General features: G+C 41.2%; 1 long non-coding RNA gene across 1 annotated transcript in view; it reads left to right on the forward strand.

The window, feature by feature from the left end:
- Positions 1 to 18417, forward strand: part of LOC141569711 (uncharacterized) — a 28785-nt gene extending 10368 nt beyond the window's left edge. The window contains exons 2-4 of the long non-coding RNA XR_012493475.2: positions 13631 to 13811; positions 14387 to 14609; positions 15262 to 18417. This is a non-coding gene — a long non-coding RNA (uncharacterized LOC141569711). The remainder of the gene's footprint in view (positions 1 to 13630; positions 13812 to 14386; positions 14610 to 15261) is intronic.
- The last annotated feature ends 2076 nt before the right edge of the window (positions 18418 to 20493 follow it).

A 20493-nucleotide genomic window follows, 5' to 3' on the forward strand; every position in this document is an offset into this window, starting at 1 on the left:
CCTGGGAACAATCCTCTGTAGTTTGAGGATCTACCCTATGGGCCTAAAACTCCAGTCTTGGAGTCATTATTGTTTTTTCTTGAAGGATAACACATGTTTGAAGCTGAGTAGTTTTATAACCCTGTTTTCTGCCTGCAGAATTTTAGGAGTCTGACAGCCTTCCTTCATTTTATCCTGTCTGTCCTTTTCAGTCCAAGATGACAGTGTTTTCTGCTGGTATAACATTCTCAAAAACCTTTCAAATTCCTGTATGTATCACAGGAATTCACACCATTAGATGAGAGGATCCTCCACAGATCTTTTCTCATTAATCCCATCTCTATTCCTGGCTTTTGCTATGAAGGTTGAGAGGATCCATGAAAATGACATGCCTAATCTCTTCAGTACTAGCAAAAGGTTGTGTGGCCATACCTCCTGGCTTTCTCTGCAGAGCACACTTTCTTAACAGTTAATCTCCTAATTTTAGCACTTTTTGCAATCTGGATAATCTGAGAATTTCCCAAGTCATCAAGTCCCGGTTCCTTTTGCTTAACAATTCTTCCCTCAGTTTATCTTTCCTCTCACATTTTCCTATAAGCAGCAAATAGAAGCCGGGTTCCATCTTCAACAGTTTGCTTGGAACTCTCCTCAGCTAAATATCCAAGTTTATTTATTATAAATTCTTCTTTCCACATAACTGTAGGACACAATTAAGCTGCATTTTCTGTCACTATAGGACAAAGATCACCTTTCCTCCAGTTTCCAATAACATGTTCCACATTTCCTTCTGAGCTCTAATAAACCACACCTTTAATGTTCAAATTTGTACCAACATTCTGTTTATGATGATATATGTATTCTATATGACAATATAGGCTTTTCTACCATGTTCCTCACTTCTTCTGAGCCCTCATCAGAAGCACCTTCAAAATCTATATTTCTATGAACAATCTATTTTAGGCAATCTAGGCTTTTTCTGTAATGCTACTCAACATTCTTCCAGCCTCTACCTATTATCCAATTATCTTAGTCCAAAACTACTACCATATTTTTAGGTATTTGTTATAGTAGCACCCCACTTCCAGTACAAACTCTATAGTAGGTTTCTATTGCTGCTATAATAAATTACCATAAACTTGGTGGCTTAACACAACAGAAATGTATTCTGTCACAGTTCTAGAGGCCAGAAGTTCAAAATCAGAATCACTACACCAAGATCAAAGTGTTGGCAGGGCCATGCTTCCTCTGGAAGCTTAAGGGAGAATTCATTCCTTGCGTCTTCTAGCTTCTGGTGGCTGCTAGCATTCCTTGGCTTATGGACACATCACTCTGATCTCTTCCTCTGTAGTCATATTTCCTTCCCTTCTATTTGTGTGATCTCCCCTTGCCTCTCCCTTATAAAGATACTCATTATTGTGTAGTAACGGCCCACCTGGATAATTCAGAATAATTTTCTCATCTCAAAAATCCTCAATGACAGTTGAAAAGTCCTTTTTTTGTCATATGGTAACGTTCACAGGTTTCAGGGATTAGGACATGGATTTCTCTTAGGCAGCCATTATTTAGCCTACTTCAGTAAGGAAAGAGAATGTCCAGATAAAAGTGGGAAAATAGGGCCAAGAAATCTCAGAAACAAGTTGCCACAATGTTTAGCACTATGCAAAAACAACAGAAGAGGGAGCTCTGACATTTGAGAAGCTACCCCAAGTATGATCTACTTCCAAAAGTTAAGTAAAACTAATTTCATATAAAGAAGAATAACAAAAATGTACAGATGGCAAATCCCATACAAAGTTGCTATAAGAATAAAAGCATAAGGAGTAGAATATCATCCTTAGAGACAATGAAAGCATGCCAGAAACACATGTTCACAGAACAGCTCAAAGCTATAGCCGGCTATTTCAAACAAAGTAAAAGACATTAAGAAAATGACGCAAGACGATAAAAGAATAACATAAATAAGAACTAGACAATTTCAGAAATGACTTGATAGATCTCTGGAAATAAAAGAAAAAAACATTTCAGAATAGAAGATAAAACTACAAGGAACACAAAATAAATAAGCACAGCACATGATGGCTTAAGAGAAATAGAAGGCAAAGAGGAGGAAAAAATGTTTTTAAAGACATAAAGAAAAATATTTGAGAGCAAATGACAAATATCAAAGTTAGAAAGTGAAAATCTAATTCATATACCATAGGAGTCCCTGAAAAAGAAAAGCAGACCAAGAAAACAAACAAATGCTAAAAATTATAGTTCAAGAAAACTTCCTGGAATAATAATAATAATAATAATAATGATAATAATTGAAACCACATACTGAGAGAGCACACCAGACTTCCTTCTGCTTCTGACCAAGATGGAGTAACAGGGACCAGATCTACCCTCCCACCTGAAACAACTAAAATAATGGTAAAATATGTGGAACAGGGGACGGCCCGGTGGCCAAAACTGCCGGTTCAATTCCCACATGGGCCAGTGGGCTCTCAACCACAAGGTTGCCGGTTCCGCTCCTCGACTCCCATAAGGGATGGTGGGCTGTGCCCCCTGCAACTAACAATGGCAGCTGGACCTGGAGCTGAGCTGCGCCCTCTACAACTAAGACTGAAAGGACAACTTGACTTGAAAAAAGTCCTGGAAGTATACACCGTTCCCCAATAAAGTCCTGTTCTCCTTCCCCAATAAAAATCTTTTTAAAAAAATGTAGAACAATGATGTAATACAGAATTGTACACCTGAAATCTATGTAATTTTACTAACAATTGTCACCCCAATAAATTTTAAAAAATGTAGAACAATGGTCTTTAAAACATTGGACATCAGGCAATAAAGAACAATGATCCTTGAGAAATTGGGGAAAAATGAAGTGAGCCTTGCAAATGCCTCAGCTTGGATAGAGTTTCTAGTCACAGTGCTGAGAGAGGGAATCCAGGCAGAGCCCAGCGCTCTTCCTGGGTTAAGGAGATGGACCTGGGAGTCCAAGAAGACCAAGGCAGCTACCTCACAGGGCAGGGCACTGGAGAAGAGAGAGCCGCACAGAGATGGAAAGCGCTCCAGAGATCTGCAGAGGGCCCCGCTTGAATCTAAAGCTGAGTAATCCTCAGCTCATGCATGTGAGGACACTATTCAAGGCTGGGCAAAGCAAAGAGCCACCAGCTAGGATTAGAGATACTAATTCTGGAAGTTCACAGAGAGCCAGGAATAGTTCCTGATCTCACTAGATATAGTGGAAAACCTCATAATTCATAGGGAATTTAGTAGGGTACTTAGACGACCAGTAGTGTGGGTAAAATTAGCCTTAGAGTAACTGCGGCTATGGCCCTGCTTAATAAAGACCTGAAAGAATCAAACTATCCCCCAGATAAATTAAATATGTCCCAGAATAAATCTTAACAATATTTATAGGAATACAAAAATACCCAGCCTAAGCAAGGTAATAGTCACAACATCTGTCATCCAGTAAAAAATAACCAGGCATTCAATGAACCAGGAAAACATGACACATAATTTGGAGAAAAATAAATCAATTCAACTTGACCCAGAAATGACACAGATTATGAATCAATAGTGAAGAACATTAAAACAGTCATTATAACTCTATCTCAAATGTTCAAAAGCCTAGATTAAGGATATTAAGTAGAAACATAGAAGACTTTTCTAAAAGCCCAAATAGAACATTGAGAGATGCAAACTATAATATCTGAAATGAAAAATGCATGGATGGGATTAACAGCAGATTAGATGTTGCAGAAGAAAAGATTAGTGAATGTGAAGATATAGCAATAGAAACGATCCAAACTGAAATGTAGAAGGAAAAAAGACTGATAAAATGAACATAGTATCAGCTGTGGGATAAATTCAAGCTGCCGAACATATATGTATGAGCAGTTGGTATCTCTGAGAGGTGGGAGGGATAGAAAAGATATTTGAAAGAGCACCCTATGTACCTGAGAATATCTAACCAGAACGACCACCATCAAGTCATAGTTTCATAAATTACTGGACTTTAAAAAATAAAGACAAAAATTTTTTGAGAATCTAGAAAAAAGAGCAAGTGATCTAAGGGTAAGAAAATTAGATCATCGTCAGACTTTGACAGCAACTCTTTATGCCAGAATAAAGTAAAGTAACATTTAGATACACAAGGAAAGAAAATGTGAGCCCAGAAATTTATACCAAGAAAAACTGTCTTTCAACTATACAGGACATGGGCAAAATGTTATCATCACGTAAGAACTCAAAGAATATTGTTTTCATAAGTCCTTCCTAAGGAATCTATTTTATTTTTATTTTTTAAAATTTTTTTTAATTGGGTAACTGTATTTTTTCCAGGGCTCATCAGCTCTAAGTCAAGTCATTGTCCTTCAATCCAGTTGTGGAGGGCGCAGCTCAGCTCCAAGTCCAGTTGCCCTTTTCAATCTAGTTGCAGGCGGCGCAGCCCACCATCCCATGTGGGAATTGAACCAGCAACCTTGTTGTTAAGAGCTTGCGCTCTAACCAACTGAGCCATCTGGCTGCCCCCTAAGAAATCTATTTAAAAAACAAGCTTCAGAAACCAAAATGACTAGAGAGTCTTTGTCCTAAGAACTGGTGGTAAACAGTGAACTGAAAATAAGACTAAATAACAGTTCAAAGGAAGGGTTTAGTATGTAAGGGATCGGGTAATATAGATATAGTACAATCATGAAAAGAAAATTGGGAAAGAATGGGGAGAATATATTCACGTTTTTAAACTATTCTTAGTAATTATATCACTGGTGGTGGTATTAGTATTGCTGTTCTGAGACTGAATAACGTGGGTGCCCAGAAAGGGGTTAACATAGCAGGCCTGAGACTGCTATCTTTTGAAAGGGCAAGCGTGCTCACAAGGTTTGCCCTCAACTAGAGTCTGGGAACTTGGATTTCACGAGGGTTCCCACCATTCCCTACCTGATAAGGGTGGCTCATTATGCAATCAGTGTGATTTATGCTGGACATCTGCTTCCTTCTGGGGCTCTGGACTATTGCTATGTGCTCAGCAGAGGGTGCCTAGCGACTAAATCCCAATAAAAACCTTGGACACTGAGTCTCTAATAGGTTTCTCTGGGCAGAAACATTACACATGTGTTATTGCTTTCGTTACTGGGGGAACAGCAAGCGCTGTGTGACCCCCTGTGGGAGGGAGAGACAGCATAAGGAAACCTGCGCAAGGCATCCTCCTGTGCCTTTTTCCCTTGCTGATTCTATCACATATCTATTTGCTGTTATAACCTTAGTTATAAAGATAACTATACGCTGAGTCTGGTGAGTCCTTGTGAATCACTGGATGTGGTGGCAGTGGTGGGATGCAAAGAACAACCCTGACTCACTAGAATATGGCTACAGCACTACTGAGGAAAAAGAAAGAAAAGAGATGGAGGGTGACAAAAGCCTGGTATCTGGGTGGCTATCGAGTTACCTACAGTGTTAAACAGCAACTGAGCTGCCATCTCTTGTGAGAGGTAACAGTTCCCTATGGAATTTGAAAATGATCAATCCAACCATAGGCAAGTTGGCTCGCTGGATGCCCTGGCTGCTCGTGGCTGTGCTGGCTAAAGGGAGGAAAAAGAGCAGCTCAGCTGATGGCTTTGGTTTTTGTTCTCGCCTCCAAGTGGGAGGAGAAAAGGCCCAAATATTCCGCTCCCCCCAATGAGGTTTGTATGAGCTAAAGACAATAAAAACTGATTTGTAGCCGCTTTTACCTCCAGGTAGGAGGGGAAAGGGTCCCAAAATTCCTGAAGGCGGGCTTTGAGTGGACTAAAACTATTAAAATTGTGTTGTTCTCTCCTCCAAGTCAAAGGAAAATAGCTAAATTGGTTTCCAGGGCTGAAGCAAGGATTTAGATAAACCAGGGGGGGGGGGCAAAGGGGATTACAAAAAGAAAACCATGTGGGTGGCTGGATGGCTCAGTTGGTTAGAGCGCAAGCTCTGAACAACAAGGTTGCGGGTTCAATTCCCACATGGGATAGTGGGCTGCACCCTGTGCAACTAAGATTGAAAACGGAGACTGGACTTGGAGTTGAGCTGCACCCTCCACAAGTAAATTGAAGGACGACGACTTGGAGCTGATGGGCCCTGGAGAAACACACTGTTCCCCAAGATTCCCCAATTAAAAAAAAAAAAAAAAGGAAAATCCTGTGTGTACACACAGCTATAAAGTAATAAATCAGACTAAAAAAAAAGACAGAAAACCACAAAATTCCACTCTAGCCTTCTGCTCAGCTTAGTACCCCGTTTCCCCGAAAATAAGATCTAGCTGGACAATCAACTCTAATGCATCCTTTGGAGCAAAAATTAATGTAAGACCCAGTCTTATATTAAAATAGTAAAATAAGACCGGGTCATATATTAATTCTTGCTCCAAAAGACGCATTAGAGCTGATTGTCCAGCTAGGGCTTATTTTCGGGGAAACACGTTAGTTGCCTCAGCTCCACTGCAGCCCCTCCTTACTTTGTTGCTTGGATCTCCTGGCATCTGTAATGTTAACCCTGTAAATGCTGCTTTTAGGGCTAGGGGTTTGAGGGAAAAAGAGGGAAATCTTATAAGAAAGGCTTTGCATTTTATGGCTACTGCATCTGGGAGTATGATAAAAATTGATGTAAAATGTTATATTTTTCATTTCATCAGTGCTAGACAGATTATCCTGATAGAGAAAGCTGCAAAGGAAAACAAAAGTGTTCGTGGATCATATCTCCCTTGCTTTTTGCCTTGGACAGATTGCAATTTAAACTCTTTGAGTACTGGAAACAGAACAAGACTCCATGACAAATGAGTTTTGCCTCTTGGAGCATCTGAAAGGAGGGGGACAACATGAAAGAGAGGCACTCTCCACATAGAAATGGAACTTTTGGAGATATGAAACCCAGCTTTAAAAAAAACACACTTTTATTTATTTGTGTTTTTCCAGGACCCATCAGCTCCAAGTCAAGTAGTTGTTTCAATCTAGTTGTGGAGGTCGCAGCTCACAGTGGCCCATGTAGGGATCGAACCAGCAACCTTGTTGTTAAGAGCACTGTGGTCTAACCAATTGGCGCCCCTGAAACCCAGCTTTTAGTTTGCTAATGTGCTCTTATTGAAGTGAAATGCCTGGCCTGTAGAGGCTGCTGGTTTTCCATCCACATATACATATTTTTGAGTGAGTCTGTTTGGACTCTAAAACTGATAAGATAAAAAGAGCTTTTAGGAAAGCTTTGCTTGTCACTTGGGCTTGGAACACAGATGTCGGGCCCTTCCTAGTCTTCGCTTTGCTGCTACTGAAGGAAAACCACTGGCTTTTTAAGAAAATATTTTTATTTTTCAATTACAATTGATATTCAATATTGCTTTATATTAGTTTCAGGTGAGTAGCACAGTGGTTAGACATTTATATATGAAGTCTGACAATTAAGTTTGTGAACTTGTTGCAGTGATGTTGCTAACCTTTTTTGATATCAGAGGGATTATTTATTATGAATTAGTGCCAACTGGACAAACAGTTCACCAAGTTTATTATTTGGAAGTGCTGAAAAGGCTGCATGAAAAAGTTACACGACCTGAGCTTTTCGCCAACAAGTCATGGCTCTTGCATCACGACAATGTACCAGCTCACACAGCACTGTCTGTGAGGGAGTTTTAAGCCAGTAAACAAATAACTGTATTGAAACACCCTCCCTACTCACCTGATCTGGCCCCTAGTGACTTCTTTCTTTACCCAAAGATAAAGGAAATATTGAAAGGAAGACATTTGGATGACATTCAGGACACCAAGGGTAATACGATGACAGCTCTGATGGCCATTCCAGAAAAAGAGTTCCAAAATTGCTTTGAAGGGTGGACTAGGCACTGGTGTCTGTGCATAGCTTCCCAAGGGGAATACTTTGAGAGTGACCATAGTGGTATTCAGCAGTGAGGTATGTAGCTCTTTTTCAAGAATGAGTTTGTGAACTTAAGTGTCTGACCTCGTAATTTACGAAGTGATCCCTGATTAGTCTAGTACCCACCCGGCACTACACATAGTTATTGCAATATTCTCTATGCTGTACTTTACATCCCCATGACTCTTTTGTAACTACCAATTTGTACGTCTTAATCCCTTCACCTTTCTCACCCAGCTCCCCAACCCCCACTCATCTGGCAACCATCAGTTTGCTCTCTGTATCTATGAGTGTTTCTCTTTTGTTTGTTCGTTTATTTTGTTCTTTAGATTCCACATATAAGTGAGATCATATGGCATTTGTCTTTCTCTGTTTGACTTATTTCACTTAACATATACCCTCTAGGTCCATCCATATTGCTGCAAATGGGAAGATTTCATTCTTTTTTATGGCCAAGCAATATTCCATTGTATATATGTACCACATCTTTATCCAATCATCCATTGAGGAAAAGCCTCTTGCTTTTAAAAAATCCTGGATTCACAGATCTTAATTGCCCAGGCCTGACTCTGAGCTGAAACCTGAAACTGTCTTCTGCAGCTGTTTCAGCCTCACTGTGAGCTGTTCTCTACTGAAAGTGCATCTCAAGGAACAGAACTCAAATTATGAAACAGTTGCCTACTTAGCCTCCACGGGGCCATGAACTGTAAAAATATCATGGATGCTGAGCGAATATGATATTTGAATTTCATACAAATGCCGACAAGAAAGGGCTTGTTCTCTATAATTGAGTTGCTGATCGGCTCCATAATTCTGATACAGAAACTGATTGTGTGGCTAACCTGTGGTTATTGTTGAATGCTGCAAGCGGGGGGAAGACATCACAGGGAACGTGACACCTTCACCCACTCCCCACAGATGGGACTCACCCCTCCCTGTGGGAGGTGTCTCACTGCTGTTGACTTGTTGTGTTCGAATTTACTTGCAGTTTGTACCAATGAACCGAGAGCCTGATTCCAATCCCCTCGCCTCTATGTTGCTGTCCCTACCCTCTGCCCAGGATGGAGCCACCCAAGCAGAGAGAGTTACTCACTCCTAGCACATGGGAAGGCAGCAGGAAGAGCAGGTGATAAAGGTGGTTCACTGTGCCCAGAGTTTGTGCAAACAATGTGGTTTATGCTGAGCATCTGTTTTCCTGCTAATAGTCTGGAATTTTGGTATACATTAGGCAGAAAGCGCCTAGTAACCAGCAGCCAATAAAAATCTTGGGCACTGAATCTCTAATGGCTTCCCTTGTCGGGAAACATCACTTGTTGCTGCATTTTTGTTGCTAGGACACAGTGAGCTCTGCCTGACTCATCTAGGGAGGGAGACAACATGAGGAAGCCTGTGCCTGGCATCCTTCAGACTCTGCCTGTGTTTTTTTTTCCTGGCAGATTCCATCACACATCCATTTGTTGTAATAAACCTTAGCTATGAATACAGATATATGCTCAATTGCTCCTTTTACTGAGTCACCAAATATGAGATGGTCTTGAGAACCCTAACACAGTGGGATAAAGTAAATGAATAATTATGAGATAGTCTAATTTTATCATCCTCTATTATCTTTGAGAATCTGTGTTTTTGAGGTGGAAGAAAATGCAGAGACAATATAGACTAGGTTAAGCAAAAAAGAAACAACCTATATTCCTGAATTTGAAATAGTATGATCTCATAAGATAGTTTATTTTTTTAAAAGAATGTGTGTGTGCATGTGTATGTGTGTGCGCGTGCACTTTCTAGCCCTATCTGCTGAAGAGGCCTAGAAAAAATGACCAACTCTGGCTCCCAGATTGTGGCCTTGGAATACCATTTCTTGTGAAACATAAAAAAATAAAAAACTGCAGCATATTTTGGAGAAATGACTGATTCCAGGTCTGTAATGGGAAATGTAAAGATAACCCTGGAAACTTATCATCATAACAGATTGTAAGGAAGCTGTCAAGCCCTGCTAGCTTCGTGGCTAAATGACCTGAAAGCCAGCTTCAGGAGTCTCCCACTGACCACAGATCAGACAATGTGAGCTTCAAGAAAATAATTGCAACTTGATTGAATCCATCTAATATGTTTAAATTAAAGAGTTCACAATGATCTAGCAACTTTTGGAGGATGATAGGAAACCGAGTCATTTTCCTGAAAACTGGCAAATAAAGGGAAACGAATGCCTTTCCTATATGAACTGGAGCATCAGTAACCAAATGATAAATTGTTGCGACCTGCACAACACAAGCTTTGGGAAGGCAAGGGAGGCAGCGAGGGTTAAACTATCTTAAAGAGACAGAGACTCAAATATAGTTAAATCACAGAGGACCGAGGGACTCGCAGCCTCAAGGGACTGGAGCCCCGAATCAGGTCATCGTGGGTATTTATTGATTTCTTACAATAAGCATCACATGATTAGAGGCAGGGTCTGCGAAATTCTCACACCACACCATAAAAATTCTTCCAATTCCCAGATATCTGTCCCAAAGCAACCGATGCTCCTTGTCCCCAGGTGACTAAGGCGGGTGTGTACAACCCTCTGGGGGAGCAAGTCTCACAAGGTAAAACCATCCCATGAGCTAAGCAGGAAGAGCGATATCTTATCACTCTAAGAAGTCCTTTGCACAGCAGGGTGCAGGACAACAACTGGGGCAGGCATCAGCAGCTTCCCATAATGGTGAGGAGGAGGGGTATGGCTACCTCCTGACTTTTATTATGTTAACTCATGGGGGTCCCAATGGGGTCCCGTCTGGCTTAAGCCGTTCCTCCCATGAGGAATCATTACTCGTCTTTGACTGCAGACCCAGCTTACAGGGACCAAATAGGGAGACTTAGGATAAATGAACTCAACCCCAAAGAGGGACAGTCCCGCAGAGTCTTCTTTCCCTAAGGAAAGATTGGAGGGGACAAATGGCTAGGCCGCTGTGTGACCACAATAAATGAGTGAAAGGTTCTCTAAAAAAGTATTGCAATTAGTAAATGAAAAAGAATTGTTAGGATTTGAATATCACCATTTTGCAACTGCCAACGAATGGATCTAGGCCTTGAGCATCTCAGCTGCTAACATCACACACACAAAATGACACAGCATGTTATGTAACCCCCAATGAGAAGACATGCCATTACCTGTAGTTTTGTTAAAGAGATCAAACCTGAACCAGATCTGGGCTCTGGATCCAGCTGTCAATTTGCAGGAAATGGAGTACAGAGAAATATGTTGAACTGCTTGTGAAATAATAGAAAAAGACACTATCTATATCTGTATCTATATTATCTATTTCTGCCTCTGGTTCCTGGCACAGAACTCTTAAAATTCTTGTAATTTCCTATAAAAGCACTAGGAGCATCTTTTGTTCTAATTATTGGGTCCTTGACCCCAGTTCCTGACACAGAGTTCCTAAATCCTTTGGAATTTTCTGGGTGACAGCAGTGTCTTTTGTTCTAATAAGGTGACTCTGGGTGGGCTCCTGGATGGGAGCTGGTCACCAGAAAGACCAAGCCATGATTAACAGCTTGGAATTGTCAGCTTCACCCCTATTCTCCTAAGAAGGGAGAAGGATTGGAAATGGAGTTAATTATCAATCATGTCTACATGATGAAGCCTAGATGAAATCCCAATAGCTTGGGGTTCAGAGAGCTTCCAGGTTGGTGAACCTGTGAAGGTACTGGAAGAGAGGCGTGCTCGGACAGGGCAGGGAAGGCGCCGTCCCACATACTTTGCCCTAGACATCTCTTCCATCTAGCTGTTCACCTATGTCTTTTACCATATTCTGTTATAATAAACTGATAAACAGTAAATAAACTGGTTTCCTGTGAGATGCTCTAGTAAATTAATTGAACTCAAGAACGGGGGTCATGGGAACCTCTGGTTTATAACCCATCAATCAGAAGCACAGGTTGTCACCTGGATTTGCGATTGGTATCTGAGGTAGGGGAGGGCAGTCTTGTGGGACTGAGCCCTTAACCTGTGGAATCTGATGCTATCTCTAGGCAGACAGTATCAGAATTGAACTGAATTGTAGGACACCCAGCTGGTGTTATAGAGAATTGCTTGGTGTGGGGAAATCCTACTCACATCTTGTGTCAGAGGTGTTATGAGTGTGGTAGTAGTGTGAGAATAAAGGAGAAACACAAGAGGAAGTAGTGTAGGGTTTCTATACACTGTGAAATAATAGAAATCACCCAAATCTAGGCTGTGGAAAATCCAGACTTGAGTGAGAAACTTGAGAATAAAGAAACTTGAAAATCTAACAATTTTTCAAATGGGCAAGACTAAACTATCATGTTTGGGATATACACTTGGGTGATATAATGGTCAAGAAATACAAAGTAATTGCTATAAAGCTAGGGTAATGGTTGGTAAGTTGAAATTGGATGGGGTTTCTAGGGTGAGTGGTAAAATTCTTTTTTGAATTCGGTAGTTGTTACAAGGGGGTTTGCCTTCTAATAACCCATTAAGCTATACTTTTGTGATATATGTCTTTCTGCATCTATATTTTATATTTTAATAAAAAATATTCAAGTCCTAGGCTAGTCTTGGCTTTCCCCTTATAGCAGAGAATATTTATCTTAACTGCCCAGTCAACATCCATTTAGATTTCATTTTACACATATGTTGCAAGAGTCATGGCTCAATATTGTTTTCCTCCTATTTTGAGATCTCTGTTCTAAGGTTAAAGAATTCTGTAGCATATTTTCCTCAAGCCCAGAATAGTGATGGTAAATTCTCTATACTCTTTGTCTAAAGTATCTTTGCATTGACTGATAGAAATTTTCATACTCATCTTTAAGATAAAATGAGTGAAAACGAAATAACTTCTTTCTATTCTCACACTTAAAAAGAGGAAGAACTGGAATTGAAACTCATTAATTTTACTCAGAATTTCATGGTATTTCCAGTATTTCATCATGACTGAAATCTAGAGTTGTTTTACTGAACTTAGTATACTGTAAGCCTAGCACTGTGGCCTAGATCAAGTGCCCCCACAATATATTTGCCCAATAAGTTTAAAAATTAAAACATTTTTTCATTGTCATAAAATACACAAAACATAAAATTTACCATCTTTGCCATTTTTGATCTTACAGTTCAGTAGTGTTAAATATTTTCATATTGTTATGCAACCAATCTCCAATAACTTTTTCATCTTGCAGGTCTGAAACTCTGTCCCCATTAAACACAAATTCCCCATTTCCCTCCTCCCTCAGCCCCTGGTAACCACCATTCTACTTTCTTGTCTATGAATTTGACATCTCTAGGTACCTCATATAACTGGAACCACACAGTATTTGCCTTTTGGTGACTGGCTTATTTCAGTTAGCATAGTGTCCTCAAGTTGCATCCCAGTAAAATTTTTAAAAATTCTTGCAATTTGGAAAATTTCAAACATACACAAAATAAAAGAGTGGGATAATGAGCTCCTATGAACTGTTACCCATCTCTAACAATTATCATAAACTTGCTGTTTTTTTCCCCATATACTTCATGAATGATTTTTATTAGAGTTTTTTCCCAATGTTTTATTATGAAAATTTTCAAACATCCAGAAAAGTTCAAAGAGTGGTACAGTGAATACCTATCATCTAGATTATATAATTAACATTTTGCTACATTTACTTTATCAATAGTTTGCTTTATCTCTATAACTTTTTGCTATATTTGCTACATCTCTCCATCTCTGCCCTCTATCCACCCATGCATCTTTTTTTTTTTTTTTGAGAGTAGATGAGAACTTAATACTTGTAAATGTTACAGATCGTAGGGGCAAGCTGTAAATGACCCATGTCATTGCGAATGGGAGGAGAGACCCAAGTCAGATGTCTCAGCAAACAGCAGTAACGTGAACACACACTGAAGGCATACCTGGGAATGCCAGGTGCTATGCGAAGTGGTTCATGCACATGGTCTCGTTTCAACCTCTGGGCAGCCCTAAGAGGTAGGTGTTCTATGTCGTCTTATATGTGGGGAAATAGACCCAGAGAAGTCAGCACAGTGAAGAGTTCACACAGTGCTCAAGTGGCAGAGCCAAGATTGAAACCCAAGCCCTGCTGTGTGCATTAATTCCCCCGGGGTCCAGCTCTGTTCTGCTCACAGGGGCCTATGAGGGCGAGGCTCACAGTCGCTACCCTGGGCTGAGTACCAGCACCATTTGGAGAGCCTGGTAACAGTCCCCACCCTCTGCCCAGGATGGAGGCACCCAAACAGAGAGAGTCACTCACTCCTAGCACATGGGAAGGCAGCAGGAAGAGCAGGTGGAAGGAGCTAAGAAACCAGGTCATGGGGCCTCCCAGCCCCAAGCCCCAAGATTTGAGTTCCCACGCCCAGGTGTGGCCTTCAGACCTGTACCAGGTTTTGAAGGTGGCACATGAGAGAGCCTGTCCACACCTAGGCACAGCCCAACTGAGCCTGACCAATGGTGAGGTGGGGCTGCTCCTGGCAGGCCCTGCATGGGGTGAGTGGAAGGGAAGGCTTTGCCTTGCAGATACCAGTTCTCTGTTCTTTTTCCTTCAGGAGCCCTCCCACATCCCAGGGCTGGGTACAACCTGCAGCTGTGCCCCCATCGCAGCACTGTCCTGTCACCTTGGCTGTCTCGCTCACTGGTCCATGAGCTTCTCAGGGGCTGAAGGCACACTTCATTCCCCTTTGCAGTCCTCCTGTCAGGGCCAAGCACAACTCCCCTAACCAGGGCACAACCCAAAATTCCTGTGCTCCCGTCCCTGAATCAAAGGAACCAGTAAGTGGTGGTTGGCGGGGGGACGACGCAGGTCCAATGCCTGCTTTGGTTGTACTTGCTGGCACCACATCTACCTGTCAAAGGTGGACCTGTATTCTGCCAACTGTCCTGCTCGGTCAGGGGAACAGCAGGGTGTGGAAGTGAGGTGGGACAAGGGAGGGACATGGCTTGTTTTCATCAGCTCTAAAGCTACACCTGAAAATCTATCTGGAAGGAGCATGAAGAAATGGCAGCCCTTGCAGAACACCAGCTGGCCTCCTGAGGGGTCTGCTCTCAAAGGGCCACACTTTCAAGTTAGTGGAATTGTACTTAAAAAAAAAAAAAAAAAAAGATTAACCGCTTCTCTTTTGTTGGGCTCTGTCTGGGAGCTGCTGGAAGGCTAGTGAATTTGCTCAAGTTTGGGGATGGGGAACGCTCCAGAACTCATCTGCTTCCTCCATTTCAGTTTCAGCTGAGGAAACCAAGGAGGGCAAGAAAAAGGGACATGCACAAGGTCTCAGTGGAAAGGGCAGAGCCTGGCACTGCTCACCCACCTTCCCCAGCTGCCCGCTTCATAGAGCAGCAGGTGGACTCTGTATTCTACTAGTGGTTACACTGGTCTTCACCTTTAGTTAGGAAGCCCAGATCTAACACTACCTTTTCATACCCACAGGGGAAACTGCTGGAGAGTGAGGATGGACCTACCTGCCCCAACCCTGACCATTTCCACCACCTCAGAAGCCTGGCCTTGGCGTGTGGCATCAGAGCCAGGAACAAACAAATCACAAGTGCACTTAGTTTCACAAATCTGATGACGGCTGAGTGTGGTATATATTTGGGAAGATGATCCAAACTTGGCTCTGGAGGTTCCTCTTGATGGGAGGCCAGTTCTCAGCTGCCTGCTCCTTCTGGGGTCAAAGATCCAGGCCAGTGAGAAATGCTGACATCCCAACTTTGGGCTGTGGAGTCATCACCTTGGCGTGGGCTGGGTTATGGGGACAGCCAAGCTGAGACAAGACAGGTCCTTACAGCCTAGGCTGGGCCTGGTTCTGGGGCTCACTACCTGTGGTGCCAGGCTTTGCCTGTCAGCTGGAGGCACTGGGTCTCGTAAGTCTTTGGGGGCTACTTGGTAGAGTCCTGGGCCCATCAGGGATGATTTGTCTTGACATTTTGCGACTGTCCCTGCAGCAATGCTGAGAGAGAGGAGATCCTTCTCTCTCCCAGCACCTCCATGTACCTGGAAACTCCCCAAATCCATACTATTGGGATTTCATGGAGGCTTCCTGAACACCCCTTCCATATTGGTATGATCGATCATTAACTCCATTTCCACCCTTCTTCCCTTTTTGGAGAATGGGGGTGGGACCTGAAAATTCCAAGCTTCTAATCATGGCTTGGTCTTTCTGGTGACCAGCTCCCATCCAGTAGCCATCCAGGCACCCACCCAGAGTCACCTCATTAGAACAAAAGACACTCCTATCGCCCAGGAAATTACAAGGGATTCAGGAGCCCTGTGTCAGGAACTGGAGTCAAAGACCAAATGTTAGAACAAAAGCTACTTCTAGTGCTCTTATTACTTAGGAAATTACAAGAGTTTTTGCAGATCTTTACCAGGAACCAGAGGCAGAGACCAATATATATTTTCTATTATCTCACATCACCCCAAACCACAGGCTAGCAAGTGGTGGCACTGGGATTCAAATCCAGATAGTCTGTCTAGAGTCCATTCTTTTAAATAATAAAAGTATGCTACTCATTCTTTCTGCTTGAAGAAATATCTCCTGCAGCTTTCTGACCTGCTCCAATCAGGACTGATTGTCCTGCACTTGACTACCCACTCCAGTCCTAGAATCCATGCCAGAGGTTATTGCTATGGGTCAGTTTACTGGGGATCCTTCCAGACCACTTTCTATGTCCTTACATATATATTGTACATAGAAAATATATAGTTTGTATTTTTTCCTTTTATAGGAATATTCTTTTTAAATTAAATTTATTGGTAACATTGGTATTGCTTCTCCAATTAAAAAATAGCTTGAAATAAACATGGCTTAGAGAGATTTCCATAGTGATACATATAAATCTACCTGTAGTACTCAGAATAATGACCCCCCTCAAAAATATCCACATTCTAATCCCTGAAGCCTAGGAATAGGTGACCGTACATGGCAAAAAAGACTTTGCAGATACAATTAAGTTAATTATCTTAAAAGGGGGAGATTATCTTGGTTTATCTGGGTGGGCCCAATGTAATCACAAGGTCCTTAGAAGTAGAAGGGTCAGAGTCAGAGAGAGAGAGAGAGAGAGAGAGAGAGAGAGAGCAAGAGAGACAGAGAGACAGAGACAGAGATTTGAAGATTCTATGCTGATGCCTTTGAAGATGGAAGATGGGGCCATAAGCCAAGGAATACAGATGTCCTTTAGAAGGTAAAAAGGGCAAGGAAGTGAATTCTTTCTTAGAGCCTCTAGAAGGAATGCAGTCCAAAAAATATCTTGATTTTAGCCCAGTGAGACCCATTTAGAACTTTTCACCTTCAAAACTGTAAGATAATAACTTTGTACTGTTTTGAGCCACAAACTTTGTGGTAATTTTTTATAGCAGGAACAAGAAGCAAATATCTTACATCATCATTTTTAACCACTACATTGTCAGTACTCCATAGTAGGAGTCGCCATTATTTATTTAGCCATTTCCCTGTTAATGAACTTTTGGGTCACTTCTAATTTTTCCACTGGCATGCTCAGCAAATTCCCTGGTATGTGATTCTATGGGTACACATGTGAATATTTTATTAGAAGAATGGATACCTTGAATAGAATTCCTAGGACAAAAATGGGCAATATTAATTTTAATAAAACTGCCTACATTATCCTCCAAAAGTCAGAACCAGTTTATGTTTATGAGTGGATGACCTGCCAATTGTACATTCTCTTTCCAGTGTGAGATATTATCAATCTGTAGAGCAAGCAAAACCAAATCATATATTTGTTTTAATTTGCATGTCTCAAAACACTATTGCATTTCTCTAATGTTGATCATAATTTCTTAAGTTTATTGGACATTTCTTTTTCTATAAATTGCCTATTCATATAATTTACCCATTTTTTATTGGGTTTTTAAAATCTTTTTCCTATTGGTTGGCTAGAATTCTTTATTCTGGATATTAATTTTCATTTTACTTTAATTGCCTGTCTTTCTATGTTACTTATGATCTTTTATTTTTCAGGAATTTTGAACTTAGATGTAGTAATATTTGTCAATGTTTTCTCTCATGGTTGTTTTAAAAAATAAATTTTATTGGGGAATGTTGGGGAACAGTGTGTTTCTCCAGGGCCCATCAGCTCCAAGTCATTGTCCTTCAATCTAGTTTTCGAGAGCACAGCTCAGCTCCAAGTCCAGTTGCCGTTTTCAATCTTTAGTTGCAGGGGGCGCAGCCCACCATCCCATGCGGGAAGTGAACCCGCAACCTTGTTGTCCAGAGCTCGTGCTCTAACCAACTGAGCCATCCTGCTGCCCTCTCTCATGATTTTTGTATTCTATATCTTACTATAAAAAGCTTTCTATGATCTGAGATTATTTAGTAATGTTCTATATTGTCTTCTAACATTTTTATAGTCAGTATTTTAGTCCATCTGGAATCTATTTTTTATTTTCCTTATTCAAGACTATTATTTTAAAATTTGCATACATAAAATTGACTTGTTTCAGTGTGCATTTTAATGAATTTTAACACATAAATTGATTAACTTAACCACCACCAAAATCTGTATACAGAGCAGTCTCATAACCCGAAAACACTCCCTCATGCTGCTCTTTCATAAGCAAACCTCCTCTTCATCCCAATCCCTGGCAACCACTCATCTGCTCTCTCTCTCTCCATATATATATATATATATATATATATATATATATATATATATAGTTTATATATATATAAACTAGAATGTCATATAAGTGGAATCATCAGGAAAATCTGAAAATCTGCTCAATCTGCTCAAGTTACAGTACCTTTGAGTCTGGCTTCTTTCATGCAGCATGATATTTTGAGATTCGTCTATGCTGATGCATATATTAATGGTTCATTCCTTTTTATTGCTGAGCAGTGACACTCAGCATTGTTTGTATAGCCTATTGTATGAATATATCACAGTTTGTTTATACATTCACTCATGGAAGGACATTTGGGTTGTTTCCAGTTTGGAAATTATGAATAGAGGTGCTGTAGACATTCGTGCATAGGTTTTGGTGAGCACATAAGTTTTCATTCCTCTATAGCAGAGGCCAGCAAATTACAGTCCATGAGCCAAAACTGGCCTGTTGCCGGTTTTTGTAAATAAAGTTTTATTAGAACCAGCCACATTCATTTGTTCCTGTGTGAGTTGCTTTCTTGCTCTAACGGCAGAGTTGGGTAGTTGTGACAGAGACTGTATGGTGGCCAAACTCTAAAATATTTACTGCTTGGCCATTTACAGGAAGACTTTACTGACCCTTGGAATTCATAAACAGTTTTTTGGGGTTACTTTACCAAGTCTTTTCTCTAGGAAGAGAGGTAGGTCTCACCTCCCGGAAACACAGTTCCACCTATTGGAGAGGAAGGTTCTCCATCAGAGTTTTGGCTCCTGTGAGGTTTCCTTTGGCCACTGCCAATTCCATCATGAGACTGCTTAGGGGCCTGGGCACGGAAGACTAGAGAAAATAACAATAAAGTAGTGGGGGATTTCCACACTCTCGGAGCATTAGGCATTCTTTTTTTTTATTCATCAAGCCAGAACTAAAGGGCTTCTCCTGGATCTCTGTCTGAACCACAGTGTTCACTTTTGGTTTCAACCTGCATTTAGTTCAATCTAGAGAATACTGAAGGAAAAAAGTGGAAAACTCAACACCATGTAATTGGAACTTCAAATTCTGGTCTTCTTACCCAGTCCTCCTGCCACTATTTACTTTTCAGAGCCCTCAAATAGCTGGTCCATGCATTTACACCTGAGCTAAATCTGTGAAGTCTTTCTCCCCCTGCAATGTGCAGCTACTGGTGTCTCTGCTTAGATCATTTTTTAAAAATATACATTTAAGGCTTGCTTTTGAGGGGCCACCCCCATGTCTGTACAGCTTAGTGTTCAGCCAAAGACTGATCAGAGGTTATGCAAAAACATGTCAAGCCACGTTTGACTTGCTTTAGTGCTGGAGGGTATATTCAAGCCTCAGGACTTTTACAAGTCTGTCCTGGCCTTTATGTTTTCACTGGGCTTGTTTGTGTCTCCTCTGTGCATACACAGGCTCAGTAAGCCAGAGATACGTGGATGGTTTGTGTCTCTTCTGATCTCTGCTATATGTGCATGTGCACAAAGGCTCCAGTCTCCCCAAGACATAGGGAGAGTTTATCAGGTCCCCTGTGAATGTCTCACCTCCCAGATCTCCACGTTAAATTCCTGGCAGACCAGGCCATTGCAGACCCCAAAAGGCTGTAAAGTCTGGCTAATGGCTCTGCTGGCCCCCTTTCCTTTCCTTGCTGCTGAAAGATAGTCACTTAAACTGGCCATGCTCCAAATTATGTTAGCCATCTCCAGCAGCTGCGGGGAAGCTTGCTATTTTCCTGGCCTGCCCTAGTTGAAACACTGCACCAACAGTGCTGGAGGAATGATGGGAGCTACACTGGAAAAAAAAAAAAAGAAAAAACACAAACTGAACTGCTCTGAGCCAAAGTTGAGCAGTTTTGATGAATAAAGCACTTCTCAGTTTGAGGTATGCATTTGGTCTAATTCCAGAGTACTGAAATTGTTGTTTTTGACAGATCCCCTCTCCCCAGCTTTTAGAGTTACTTTTGAGGGAAAGGATTTGTCAGCCTCCTTACTCCATCATGCCAGAAGCAAAAGTCCGCTTCAAGTTTTACACAAGCAAACATAATGG

Source organism: Rhinolophus sinicus, chromosome 18, assembly GCF_057876585.1.
Source record: "Rhinolophus sinicus isolate RSI-liver-muscle chromosome 18, RSI-T2T, whole genome shotgun sequence".
Taxonomy (NCBI): domain Eukaryota; kingdom Metazoa; phylum Chordata; class Mammalia; order Chiroptera; family Rhinolophidae; genus Rhinolophus; species Rhinolophus sinicus.